The sequence below is a fragment of the Nicotiana sylvestris genome, chromosome 2 (genome assembly GCF_000393655.2).
Source record: "Nicotiana sylvestris chromosome 2, ASM39365v2, whole genome shotgun sequence".
In the NCBI taxonomy this organism is placed as follows: Eukaryota; Viridiplantae; Streptophyta; class Magnoliopsida; order Solanales; family Solanaceae; genus Nicotiana; species Nicotiana sylvestris.
In genome coordinates this window covers 83,825,690-83,838,680 of record NC_091058.1, presented here as the reverse complement: position 1 = coordinate 83,838,680, position 12,991 = coordinate 83,825,690, and positions in this window count along the sequence as shown.

Here is a 12,991-nt window from a genome sequence, read left to right as displayed (position 1 = left end):
ATGGAGGTAGAATTTGATGTATGAAAAAGTTCTTTGATCATCGTCGGAAGGAAGATTACTTATTGTTCATCGCCGAAGAGAAAAGTCTCTTGACGTATGGAAGCCTTTTTTATCACCAACTAGAGATGAAAGGCTTCTAGATGTACAAAAGGCTAGGGCTGGGCATATATCGGGTAAAACCGATAACCCGAACCTTTAGTTATTTATTGGGTTATCGGTATCGGGTTATTGGATTAACGGTTCGGTAACGGTTTAGAATTTTTTTCACTATTGGGTTATCGGTTCGGGCCTCGATTTGCCAATTTTGTTAGGAGATTTTTACATTCCTATACACTATTTCAAACTTTATTACTCTCCATGCTCAAGTTTTAATCTAATTACATAATATATACAAAATTACCAATTATGTACATTTTTGGCATTTAATTATAATAATTAAATCCTAAAATCACTCTAACGTCTATATACCACTCCCCCCACACGTATCTTCTGTATCTCCCTCCATTAACTCCTATTTCACTCTTCTTATCTTCAGTATCTCCCTCTATTAACGCTTGTTTTCACTCTTCTTCAAAAATCCCTCTGCATTTTTTCACTCTTCTTCAAAAATCCCTCTCTATTTTTATAGATTCAAGCTCTAAATACTCTATCACACACCTCCATTAACGCATGTTGCTTGCTTAACTTAAAACACTTTTGAAGATCAGCCCTAATTCTAGTAAGAGAGCAGTAATTCCACCATTGACAGCCATTAAAAAGCTTTGAAGCTTTGAATTTGAATTTGGGTTTTCAAAAACCATTATTTGTTTGGAATGGGTGTTGTTGCAAACAATTGAAAATATTATTTGAAGTTTATATCTCAATTTTGAGGGTGTTTTGGTGAAGATTAGACTTGATTTTGGCTGAATTTCAGATTGAAACTCGAAGAAGAAGAAGATGAAGAAGAAGAAGAAGAAGAAGAAGAAGAAGAAGAAGAAGAAGAAGAAGAAGAAGAAGAAGAAGACATGACATACATTATACTTACGAAGTTGTAGTAAAATTGTAGGTAAATTGTATTATGTTTTTTATATATAGTTTTTTATTTAAATATTGTATGAAAGTTGAACAATATTGTATAAAATTTGTATAAAAATTATATTTAAATTGTATGATATTGTAGTTGTATATAACTGGGTAGAAATAATGTATGAAAGTTGTAGATAAGTTATATAATATATATAATTAGTTGTATGAAATTTATTTTTACTATGTATAAATCAGATACAAAATATACAAAAGACATATTGTATAAAATTTGTATACAAATTGTATTTAAGTTGTCACGCCCCGAACCTGGGAGTGAGACCGGCACCCGGTGCCTCACCTATCGTACCAACTTGCGACTAAGGAACTCTGAACATATGATTTCATACTTTGGCCATGGGCCACATTGCAAGACAACTGCGAATGCTGACTAAATATCAATATAAAGCTGGGCCGACAAGGCCGTCATAATTATTGCAGCTGACAAACCAACCAAATATACATACAAGGCCTACAAGCCCAACATATTACACTAACTGACAGGATATGTCTACAAGCCTCTACTGATGGATATACTGTCGCGCCCCCTTTTTCTCGCGAAATCGGGTTTATGACATTTGGGAGGACAACTCATTCCTTTTTGGGAATCTGGGTTTGAATTGAAGAGTCGCCACCTAATGATTAAGGTGCATTAGGACACCAAGAAAGTTTGATTTGAGTAACCAGAAATTGGGGTAAGGGCTTGAAATTATCCCAGGGAAAAGGTGTTAGGCATCCCTCAGGATCCATTAGTGTGGTTCCCGGCCAGACTATTGTTGTGAATTTAGGTGCAAATAACATGTAGGCAAATAAAACTTCAAATGAGAGGGGATTTTCACATATTGGTTACAAACAAAATTGGAAAGAATTAAAGGGAGCTAATTTTCTTAAAAGAAATAGTTTGAAATCTTTAGAAGAAACAAAGAAACAAAGGGAAGGGGGGTCCTGGGTTATTAATAAGATGGATCACCCCACACAACATCTGGTAATTACTCCTCAGTGAGGGGCTACACGAGACGTTATCGCATGGTGATCATATCCATATCTACACTTTCTCACCCCGTTAAGGTATTAAAGCGCGAAATGGTCTCGTTTACTCGTTGCATGCTATTACCCGTCCCAATCCTATCAGTCCCGGAGACATTTAGGACTACTAATCCTAAGGAGGAGGGATATTAGGCTTATTTGTAGTTTTAAAGGCAAAATTCTAAGGCGACATACAAAACATGTATAGCAAGTTGGGGGAAAGCACATAACAAGTAAACGGCTCAGATATACCTCCTTGAACAAAGAAAGCACATAATTAGCATGACTTTCACGTACTGTTTATGGTCTAATTAAAAACTTAAATGTTGAGGCAGACTGATTTATTACATAATTCAAATTAGAAGCCCGAATCAGGTCTGCCTGCTGATTGTAGTTAATAGCACATATTCAGTTTATAACTTCGCCCTAAGGCTTGCCTAGGTGTTGGACATGGATCCTATGGGCATGGCATCTACTGAATTCAGAAAGCAATAATAAACTGAATACGTACTAGTTAAAAAGGTTGTCAGAAAGCAAGTTTTTACGAAGGCCACAAGTTCTGCCACTGATGATACTCGTTATTATTGGTTTTAGCTCTAGACATGAGTGAAGTGATTTAGATTCGATTAATAGTTCCAATAGACATGCTTTCTATGCGTTGTTGATTTTAAACCTTTTATAGACATGGTAAAATGCAGAAACCTTATGAGCATGATATCTAGGTGCTGAATTTTGTTTAAGACCTATGAACATGATATCTAATTGCAGTTGATTGTTTAAGACCTAAGAACATGATTTCTAGATGAAAAAAATGGATATATAAGATTTAGAAGGAGCTATAGGCATGATTTCTATATGAGAGAATGCAGAATTCAGAAATACTTATAGGCATGGCATCTATGTGAAAAATGTGGAATTCAAAAATACCTATAGACATGATATCTATGTGAGAAATGCGGAATTCAGAAATACCTATAGGCATGATATCTATGTGAGAAATGTGGAATTTAGAAATACCTATAGGCATGATATCTATGTGAGAATGCAGAACTCAGAAATACCTATAGGCATGATATCTATGTGAGAAATGCGGAATTCAGAAATACCTATAGGCATGATATCTACCCTTTGCATATATAGTTACCCCCCTTTTCACTAACCATCCCGAAGAGTTTATTACAAATTTATTACAGCCTAGAATAAAGTAAAAATACATCAGAAAAATATAAATAAAAGTACAACCAAAGGAGAGCCTGATTCAGACTTCATGTCTGAAATATGATGTAAACCAACTCCAAGGGATCATGATCCAAAGCCTTTCTCCCATTTGAGTGTGTCAAAGTTCCCTAAAAGATTCAAAGGAACTCCGGGCAATGCTCACACCCAAATGTATAATAAGATTAGGACAAGTGCAGTATGGAAGGGCCAGCCCTCAAGTGTCTAAGTTCAGAGGGAACTTAAAGGGTCCCAAGGCAAGGCTCACAAGAGGGGGGCAGAACTTAAAGACTAAGAAAGTGTGCAAGTGCAGAATAGACTACTAAAAGGGGAAAAGGAGAGGGAAACAGCTACTAATAAACACACATAGGGAGTTCAGGGGGGTAGGGAAATTGTGAAGAGCCTATTGTTTAGGACAGGACAGGCTTCAAGCATGCTTAGCAATGGAGGATGCTAGCATACTCTCAAACATGCCAGAACACACTATTTAGAGGCTAGGATCCCAAGGGATCAAGTTTGATTCATGGACAATAACTTGTAGTATTGCCATGCCTCAAACCATAGCTTAAACATATAGGGGGTCAGGGGTTTGGGATTCATAATAGAACAGGCAGAAAGTGATCAGTACTGTTGAAACACACAGAAGCAGTAAACAAATAAGGATACAAAAGCAGTAAATAAACACATTGTTGTGATGCTAAAAAACTTAAATCAGGACATACCAGTTTTCAAAGAAGCAAATAAAGAAAGGCATGTAGTAAGTCTTATAAACAAGCCACAATACAAGCAACAAGAAAGAATATTTTTCTTTTGAGTGTAAGTGTAAGTTCAGAAAGACTATGAGTGATGGTCCCAGTTTTCAAAGAAGCAAATAAAGAAAGGCAGGCAGTAGGTCTTGTAAACAAGCCACAGTACAAGCAACAAGAAAGAATATTTTTTCTTTCGAGTGTAAGTGTAAGTTCAGAAAGACTATGAGTGATGGTCTCTTTTTGTCAATGAAGAGCAGGTGTTTATAGTGTGAAGAACAGGCAGAAACAAGGTAAGAAAACAATTAAGGAACTGAATATCAATTAAAATCAATCAATACAAGACTTCCTTTAATCAAGGAATTCAGACTTAAGCGGTAAAAGCTATTTAGGGAAAGGAATCAAATAAACATCTTGTGAAAAGTGGGCAATTAGGGGTAAATACATAGGGGTTTTAATTAAGGTAAGGATTTTAAAATATACGATTAAAAAAAATAAGGTAAGGATCCCCTAGTATGCAGTAAATCAAGGGGTTAGAGATTATGTAAATATTGGTCCATAAATGAATCAGGTCAGAAAAGCTAAGGAAAACTTTTAACTTAAATCGAGTCACAGGGAAATCAGCAAACAAGGAAAGAAATCAATCAAACTTATACAGAAGGAAGTTTGAAACTAATCAAAATTTGAAACCCTTTATAAGGGAAGTTCAACACATATAAAGAGTACACAAGTATCAAACATGCGAGGCTGAATTTAGGACAAAGTGAAAGTGTCATGTAATTGCAAAAATAAGTAGATAGTAGACTACAAGATCATAATAGTCACATAGGTTAGCAATGTAGAAGACAGATAGTATCAGATAGCATACAAAAGGTCCAGTGCAAAAGACCTTAAAAGAGTTTAGCAAAAGCCAAAATCATATGAAAGACAAAGATTTCAAAACTCAGTTCAGAGACTCGAAATAGGTCTACAGGAGTTAGGGTTCTTGAAATAAAACTAGTTTCAAGCAAATCACATAGCCAACGGTTTCCAAACTCGGAAGAAACCCCAAATTCTAGGGTTTCTGCCACCAATCGAGTGTAGAGATGAGAGGACAAATAATCAAGTCGAAACAGGTTCGGAGGTTTCAGAAAGGAACTGAGCCCTTTAACATGTTCCTTCAGTAACAGAAACTCATGAGAAACACAGTAGAAGAGTAACATGCGAAACATAGTAGAAGAGCTCAAAGAAAACATAGTAGAAGAAACTAATAACAAATATAGTAGAATAAAACTAATTAGAACACCGTAAAGAAACTAAAAAAAATATGGTAGAGGAAACTGATAGGAACATGGTAGCAGAAGCTTAACGAGAACACAGTAGAAGAAACATAGTAGAAGAAACATACAAGAGAAAAGGAAAATCATATAGACATCTAAAAAACCTAGATAAGAAAATAACGGTTTTGAAAGCATAACTTTTGAAAAAATAGTAGAAAATCGTTTAAAAAGCTTAGGGAAAGCATAGATCTGGAACAGATCTAAAGAGATCAGAAAAACCTCAAAAGCTAGGGTTTTCAGAGGAACCCAAACGGTGAGAAAGACTTGGATCTAAGCGGGAGGAGTCGAGACCAGACTCGAAACAGACATGCAAAAGCTCTTTTTAGTTGTAGTGTTGACATTATAACGTAGTCTTGCTCATGCTTTCAAGTTATGAAGTATTATCCATTTGTTGACACCTTTTCAAATGTGACCATGAGTCATTATTCAAGACCTCTATGGCTGCCATATAAGTGATTAAAAGGCTTATCCAAAATATCCCCAATTAATTAGGTAATATCCCGTTATTCGGTAATTAATTAATTACCCGTAAAATTGAGAATTATTCCCACTTACTTGAAATATTACTCACTTTTCACATAAGTGGTATAATATTGTAGTTGTATATAATTTGGTAGAAAGAATGTACGAAAGTTATAAATAAATTGTATAATATATAATTAGTTGTATGAAATTTATTTTTATACTAAATTTGAAAAAAAGGACAAAATATTAGATGTTATCAAATCTTTTTCATCATAAATCATAATAGAACTTATGAAAATGCACAAAATCACCCAAACAGGTTAGTAAAGTTGTAAAATTTATCTCCCTAATAAAATCCCAATGGGAATAGGTAACCAAAACAGGAATCGCTAACATTTGATGGATTTGGAACACACGCCCTTCTAGCTTCTAGAGGACAACGGGTTAATTGACGGAATCCACATTCCAATTTCACCGTCGAACTCGTCTCTTCCTTTAGACCTGTAAGTTCCCATACTTAACTCTGTCGACCTGTAAGTTGACACTTGTTATTAGTTTCTTCTATTATTTGTGAGAGATATTTTTATCTTACCAAAATTGGAAACTAAGATGAAGGGATACAGTAGTTAGCTTAAATTGTTGCAAGGGTGGAAAATTTAGAGAGAAAAAGGGGAAGAGGAGAGAAAAAAAGATAAAGGTATAACTAAATCCCTTGATTGAAGGCATTAATAATGGATTAAGAGTCTTTTAAGGTGGAATATATATATTTTATAAACAAAACTGTTTTAGGTCGTGTAATTAACTAAACGTGGACAATGTTGGTAATAAAGTTTGAAATAATGTATAAGAATGTAAAAATCCTTTTTGTTAATGGGTTAATTGATAACCCAATAAGAATTAATAAAATTATGACTTTACCCTTAAGTATATATATGTGCTAGAGCTTCAATTCATTCTCTCCTATTCTTTATCAGTCGCACTCTTCAGTTGCTTCATCTTCATTCTTCATAGACCTTACTAATTACTCCTGGCGTAAGTCTTTAGTCTTATACATTAGGCTTTTAATTTCTATAACAAAATTCATCTTCATATAGGGCTTCAACGCTTGTGGAAGTGCAGGTATTGTGTGAAATAAAAATCCTAAATCAACTATTGTTGTTATCATATCGGAGGAGGCAGTTAATGCCTTGGAACATTTTATGGGAATTGCTGCAGTTTGATAAGTATTTATCCACTAATTTTTGGTGAAGCCTATAAGGATTGTGTAGTTGTTGTCTTGTTAACTTGAATTTGAACTGTTAGTACTATATGTTTGGACTTATTAATATTAAGGTGAAATTGCTACTACTTTGTATTACTATTAATGTATTTGGACAACTGTTGTTGAAGAATTAGTACTATTCCAGTTGTGGTCACTGGACAGAACGCATAAATGGATAGTATACTATATGTGAATTCTTCTTTTTTTTGCTTAACTCTAGTGAATTGTCTTCTCTTTTTTGGTTAATTCTAGCTTGAGTTATCTTATCAGATAAACCAATAACCAAATCGATAATGATCGATAACCGATTAACTGATACCCGATACCCGATATCTTATCGGTTCGGTTATCGTTTATCAAATTTGTAAACCGATAACCGATATGCTAAACCGATAATATTCATAACCGAATCGAACCGACCGATTCTCACCCCTACAAAAAGGCTTATTGATCACCACCTCAAAGAAAAACTTCTTGATGTATGTATTTATGATGCCTTTTGGCCTTATATGTTTTAATTCGATTAGTTCATTTGAGTCATCAAACTCGTGGACATTTGACATCCTTTGATTTGTCTGTATGTTGAGTTGTCATGCTATACTCGCACACATGGATTAATTTTATTAGTGCTTAATTTGGTTGGCGCACCATGTCATGTTAACACATGGCAAGCACCTTGAACTAATGGAGCGAACTCATTATTTAAAATCCGATAAGATGGTTTAGTCTAATAAAATAGACCATATATATCGTAGCAATTAGTAGTCCATAATATTTGTTGCACCTAATATGTCTTAAATTTAAAATATTATTCAAATTATATATGAATTTCAATAAAACAAAATTTTTACACTTCATTCATAATTGAACTAAATTGTGTGAATTTCACATTATAGCAGAGGCGAAGATGTATAGGCCAAAACCTGCCCTAAAGGGATTTAGCATAAAGTGGTATTGAGGGAAAAATATGTGATCGACGTCGACTAGAAAATAGTGGGATTCGTGGCTGAACAATCAATAATGGTCGAGGTCGAGCATCAAGAACAGAGCACTAACGGCTAGTTTTTGTAATAAGATATTAAAGAGAATATTCCATTGAATATTCTCCACTTGTACTATTAGGGTTGATTGGAGATGTCTTATATAAATAAAAAAAGAGATAAGGGGATAAGGCATGTACTATTCATTTGATAAGAACACTTTTTGAGAAGAAGACTCTATCTCTAGCAAAGATACAAATTCTACCTTTTTACTACGATTCCATCATCCATTATTTCACACTTTTCCATCAGATTCGAGAGTAGTTTCAATATTTTATGATTTTCCTGTCATTCATCACTGTCAGAAAGAAGAATCATCCACCTCATTTAATATTGGGTGAAATATTCTTCTTATTTACATAAATGCATTTATTGCTATTTATTGCTCAAATCCTTCAGAATATTAAATGCGTACTGTTTTCAGTTCCCCACCAGCATTATCTCACGTTATTTATGCTAACTAGTACTAAATCTAGAGATATTATCATTAACTAGCTTTAACCCTTTATTACATAAGATTTAATAGTTTAACCGAAAGTTTATACTTTTTGGTCAAACAATTTGGCGGGAATTTTCTAGTTAAATTTTTAGTTTCTTCTAGATCTATAACTAGCACAGATTGCTAACAAAAAAAACAAAGATAAAAACTCCTTTTTCCTTGTACACATAGATCTGACATGACAGGTAACAAAGAAGAAAGAATGAGGGTAGTGACCGACCTCACCACCAATCTCTTGAACACCATCAATGAGATTTCTGAGACAGAAGGCAAGGCATAACGCCTAATTCCTCTCCCAGGCGAGGCGGGTTGCCTCTCCCTCACGACAGTATCACAACATCCCGCGGTAAAGGAGCCTCCGTGTCCATGACGAAAGAGACACCACCGGCGATGAAAAAGCTCTTTGAGGCTTGGTTAACTGACACGGTAACCAACATCCTCTACAAGCCCGTTCAGGATACACTCATAGAAAACGTGAGGACTTGCATTGTACTGACTACAGTCGAGCAGCATGGCCCTTGGCCCCTCTAATAACAGGTACTACACACACTATTAATAATGCAGTTGACAACACCATCACAGCCATTTTGAAAAAGATGGAGGAAATAGAGAACGAGAACAAAGTGCTTCGGGACCAAATGAAAGAGCACCAATAAAGGGTCGACAAAATACCGGGTGCCCAGAAACTCTTGCCAAAGAGAGATGTCGTTCGATTTTTTGAGAAACCATACAGTGATGAAGCTGCCCCCTATACCATACCAAAGAAATTCAAAATGCAACCCTATCTGAAAATATATGATGGTACGACCGATCTCAAAGATCATGTAACTCACTATGTCACTAGTGTAAAAGGCAACGACCTCGCCAAGGAACAAGTATCCTCCATTTTGTTGAAGAAGTTCGGCGAGACCCTCAACGGAGGAGAATTGTCTTGGTATTCATAGTTGCCCGCGCTTTCCATCAAAACATTCGAAGAGATGGCTGACAAGTTCGTAATGGCCCCATGCTGGGGACAAAAAGACGGAAGTGAGAGTAAACAATATATTCTCTATCAAACAATCACCCGGAGAAGGATTAAGGGACTTCCTCGCTGTCGCGCCCCCTTTTTTCCCTCCGCAGAGAGAAGTCCGGGTTTCGACGTTCATGGGAAAATAACTCGTTTCCTTTTGGGAATTGGGTATTTGAAGAGTTGCCACCTAACAGATTATGGTGTGTTAGGGCACCCAGAGCGATTAACTCTTGGATTGGTTTACATTACTAGAGATTTAGGGTAAGGGCTCGAAATAACCTTAAGAGGAAGGTGTTAGGCACCCCTCTCGGTCCACAACGGTGGGTCCCGACCGAACTTATACTTATGAACTAGTCCATTAACAAATAAATAGTTTTAAACACATAATTACAAATGAGAGCAAGTTTATGACATTACATGACTCAAATAATGAGACAAAGGAAAGACTTAAACACATTGTATACACATGGAAAGTAAAGGGAATTTGGGAAGGAGGGGTCCTAGAGTGGTTAGCCTACAGGATCACCCCATGCAATGTCCGGTAAAAAATTCTCAATAAGGGACTACACGTGACATTAGCGCGTAGTCATCATATCCATATCTACCCTTCCCACCCTTTAGCGATTATTAAGCGAATGTTATTTAGTGATATCTATGTGTGTTGTTACCCGTCCCTTCTTAATGGTCCTGGAGGAAATTAGGACCTCTACCTATAGGTAGTTCTAGATAGATCCCTAAGTTTTAAAGGAGAAAATACTAAGGCGACAAGCAAGAACACATAGGACTTTAGCAAATAAAAGCGGGAAGGAGCAAATAAGAGGCTCAGGTTTACCTCCGCAGATAAAGCACGTAAACAACATGACTCAAACACAAACAAGGGTAGTATTATTAAACATGATCCTAAGACATGATGTCTAGGTGAGTATCAGAACACAAGAGACATGCAATTTTTTTTTAAAACTTAGAAGCAGAGGCCAAATCAGTTTGCCTACTGATTTTAAGCATGTTAACCATTAAGCAGTAAACACAAAGAGGCAGTTTCTAGTTTTATAAGAAATTTGATTACCTAAGGCTTGTCTAGGCGTGGGATAATGCACAATTGTTACCAGAACTATTAAAACAGGGTAGGGGATATTTTACCTAAAGCATGATGTTCTAAGTTTTGCAAGATACAGAATTATTACCAGTTTTACTTAAATAGGATAATTAGACATGAGAATGTTTTACATCCTTTTTCATGCATCAGTAATTTAACTAGGTGTGACTGAGCAAGTATGAACGAGATCCTAAACATGGTATCTAATATGCACATATAAGGTTCAGAATGGTTTATATGCAGAATTCCTAAAGCAGGATTTCTAAATACACAGCAAGTTACAACATGATTTCAAAATATGCATAAGTAACAGTTTATTTTAATGTTATCATTTATCCTAGAAATAGGATTTCTAAGTGATAATAAGAATGTCAAAATGAGATGCTGAAAATAGTATACATGAAACCTAGGAGCATAGTGTCTAATGCATGATATGCTTTGCATGTATTGGTCATAAACATGAATTCTAATGCACATACAAAAAAATATAAACCTAAAGTATGTTTTCTACCCTTTAATAACATGTATAGCTATCCTCCCCTTTTTCCCTAGTCAGCCCCAATATTCGTTTACAAAGAATATTACAAACCAACACTAAATGAATCACATTAACAGATAAAGAAAAATAAGAAGTTATATTATAAGGAGCCTGCAAGTAGGCCCAGATTTCCAAAACCTCAACTTCTTAGATTGTTTCATAGCCTTTCTCAATATCTGGGTGCGTCAGAGTTCCCTAAAGACCTCAAGGGATCCCAGCAGTGCTCACACCCACATTTCACAACCATATTTGAGTCAGTGCAGTGTGGAAGGGCCAACTCTAATGCATCAGAGTTCAGAGGGATCTCATAGGAATCCCTAAGCAGTCACTCATTAGAGGGGCAAAACTTAGGGATCTAAGAATAGAGTGAGAGTGCTTGACATAGTTTTGAAAAAAAAAGTTTAAGTAGGAAAATAATTTGAAAAGAGACTTGAAAATAGTTTTGTAAAACAACAAAGGAGTTATTCAATAAGACAGTTTTGAAAAGAGTAGGCAATCAACAAACAACAGACCAACCTTAGAACCAAAATAGGTTCGGCATCACACATAGAACAAAGAACCAAGACAGGTTTAACACCACAAGCCTTCACATAGAGGTAAATGGGAATTGGGGATAGGTAAAACACATAGCAGGCAGAATCTTTGGAATTGGTACAGATATGCTCAGAAACACTAATTAGACATAGTCACAGAATCAACAATGCTTAAGGGGTTCAGTATAGGATCAACATAATTTAAAATCAATCCCAGAATCATACAAGTTTAGGAGTGCAGACTACTTTACAGGGAGATTCATACCAGAAACCAGATGGAGCAAGATCACATGGAGACAGACTACATAGAGGGGGGTAACATGTTCATACTGATCCTAAGGAAGGGGAGTACATAACATGCTAACAATGTAAACATATCAACTACAGGTTTCACAACAAAACCATAAGTAAAAGCAGAATAAAAACAAGATGAATTGAAGTAATAAAAGGACCATATTATTTTTGGAACTTGAATTGAAATCAGAACATACTAGTAAAGAAGGTAGTAAACACAAAGTGAGGAGCAAGAGAGTAGAGTAATCAGCCTTGGCTCGCAGCCGACTGACTTAGAACAATAGCAAGTAACCAGAGAAAAGAGAGCAGAAGAGAGCTTTTTGTGTGAGAGAGAGTTTTTGAACCAATGTGTTCGTGTCCTTGTGCTAATGAAAGAGCAATGTACTTATAGTTTGAAAACAGGTAGAAAATAAAGCAAGAATCATATTTCAGCAGTAATTATGGAACTATGTACTAATTAGAATTAAATCAGCATAAGTATTTCCTTTAATTAAGGAGTTAAATTTAAACGGTAACACGCAAATACTAAATAAGGAAGGAAATCACATAAGGCTGAATATAACAAATAAGGAAATATTTTCAGCATATTACAAGTACACAACATGTAATAGAGACTAGGTTTACAGATTCTAATCAAGGAAAATACTTAAGAATCAGTTGACAACATGCTCGACCAAAGATTAAGGTAAGAAAATATCTTAAAGGTTAAAATCAGTAGAGAATATCACAAGAAATCAGTGAAGGATCAATCACAGAGATTCAAAGATTCAAAAATAGCAAATAGTACTGATTTAGGAGAAATTGACACAAATTTATGAGAACAAGCAGAATAAACACATAATAGGCAAGAATCAGAAACCCTAATAAGCCAAATAGGGTAAAATCACA